Genomic DNA, 2,278 nt, shown 5'->3' with positions numbered 1-2,278 from the left:
ATCAATCAATTCAATTTAATCCATTTCATTTAGTGTCACCATCATTATTTAGTAAAGGCTTATTATTTTATAATGATTTATTTGTAGGTTTACAAAATATATTATCTAGTTTTATAGATAGTAATTTATGATATTATTATTTATTTTTAATTTTTATTTTTAGTATATTATTAACAATACTTTTATTTATTTTAGTTATCCAAACACAAAAAGGTTATTCAGTTAAAATGAATAACTTACCAAAGAATGAAAATTCTAAAAAAAGAAAAAGAAAATCTGAAAATGGAGATTCTGGCTCTCCGAAGGAAAGTAAACCTAAATTATTTTTTCCTAAGGAAGATGAGGATACTAATTCTTATAGACATTATATGGTAAAGTATGATTCGTATGTTAGAGATGAAATTAGTTTCGACCCTATAGGTACCAGGAAACAAGTAGAAGATACTTTTCCTAGTTTATACTCTGAATATAAAAAACATAAAGTAAATAATCCTGATTTAGAATGAGGAAAACTTACAGATATTTATTATTGTACATGGAATAAGCGGCCATTTGGAAGTTATAAATATTCTGGAGATGATCAAGGTTTTGCTGCTGTTTTTGAGTATATGGAAAGAAGAAAAGCATTAGTAGAGTCAGGACGTGTTAAGGGAAATCTTCCGATGGCTAGTTCTATGTGTAAAAAGGCTTGGGGTAATATCGATTTTACAACTTATGAGAAATATATCAAAATTATTGATAATGTAGCTAATAAAATAGGTAAATAGATATTTTGTATAAACTTATTATAATAAAAAAATTTTTATATTCATATATGAAAATATATGAAGGTGGGTGTAGTTCAATGGTAGAACAGCTGTATGTGGCATAGTATATCCTAGTTCGATTCTAGGTACCCTCCCTAAATAACTTGATCATAAGGTCAAGTTATTCACATAAATTCAAATTCGTTTTCACGAAGAACAACATTTAATTGTTTTTTGTTAGATCTGTTAACAAAACATAATATTTCATTTGGAAGAGCTTTTTCAACTTCAACTAAAAAAGAAGATATAGCCACAATAAATACTCAAAAGAGTACTTCATTTATAACTTTAAAACAACCTTCAGAATGACAAGAAAGATGATATTTATCATCTAATGCTAAAGACATTGGTACTTTATACTTAATCTTTGCATTATTCTCAGGTTTATTGGGTACAGCATTTTCTGTACTTATAAGATTAGAATTATCAGGACCAGGTGTTCAATATATTTCAGATAACCAATTATACAATAGTATAATAACAGCTCACGCTATTATGATGATTTTCTTCATGGTTATGCCTGCTTTAATTGGAGGTTTTGGTAATTTCTTATTACCTTTATTAGTAGGAGGTCCAGATATGGCAAAAGAAAAAAAAGAAATGGATCTCCATGGGTTTAATATTAGATATTATAGTAATGATTTAAAAAAAAAATAAATTTAAGGGATATTTAGCTGGTTTATTTGAAGGAAATGGACATATTAGTATTAAAAAATCTAGTAAAAAAAAGAAGAAACACAATCCAAGATTTTATATAACTTTTAATGTGAAAAATCGACCATTAGCTGAAAAATTAGTAGATTTAATAAAATGGGGAGATTTAAGATATGAATTAAAAAATGACGCTTGTGTATTAGTTGTTTCATCTGTAATAGGTTTAAAAAAAGTAGTTGAATTATTAAATGGTGAATTAAGAACACCAAAAATACATCTACTTTATAATTTAATAGATTGACTAAACAAAAATCATAAGGCTAATATAATTAAATTACCTTTAAAAAATACCTCTTTATCTGAAGATAGTTGATTAAGTGGATTTATTGATTCAAATGGAAGTTTTTCTATACAACATACTAAATTAGAAAATGGTATAAAAAAAAGAAAAATATCTTGCAGATTAAGAATTGAAGAAAGAATATTAGATCCTATAACTAAGTATAGTTATTTAAAAGTTTTAACTGATATATCTAATTTTCTTAATTGTAGTTTATTAACAAGAAAACAAAAATCAACAGGTAATGAATACTATATTTTAACAGTTTCAAGTATAATGTCTTTAAATTTAATAGTAAATTATTTAGAAAAATATCCCTTATTTTCAAGTAAGTATTTAGATTATAAAGATTGAAAGGAAATAGTATTATTAATATTTGAAAATAAACATTATACAGAACAAGGTATAAATAAAACAGAATTTGTAAGAAATAACATGAATAGAAAAAGAACGCTATTTAATTGAAATCACTTAAATT

At 24.8% G+C, this 2,278-nt stretch overlaps 1 non-coding gene across 1 annotated transcript; it reads left to right on the top strand.

The window, feature by feature from the left end:
* Positions 1 to 830: 830 nt before the first annotated feature.
* On the top strand, positions 831 to 901 carry NFIA_100990. The gene has a single exon. It is a non-coding gene; the product is annotated as a tRNA-His (tRNA).
* Positions 902 to 2,278: the final 1,377 nt, after the last annotated feature.

Source organism: Aspergillus fischeri, genomic scaffold (genome assembly GCF_000149645.3).
Source record: "Aspergillus fischeri NRRL 181 1099437636143 genomic scaffold, whole genome shotgun sequence".
NCBI lineage: Eukaryota > Fungi > Ascomycota > Eurotiomycetes > Eurotiales > Aspergillaceae > Aspergillus > Aspergillus fischeri.
Note: the sequence above shows the minus strand (reverse complement) of the source record. Positions and strands in the feature narration are given on the sequence as shown.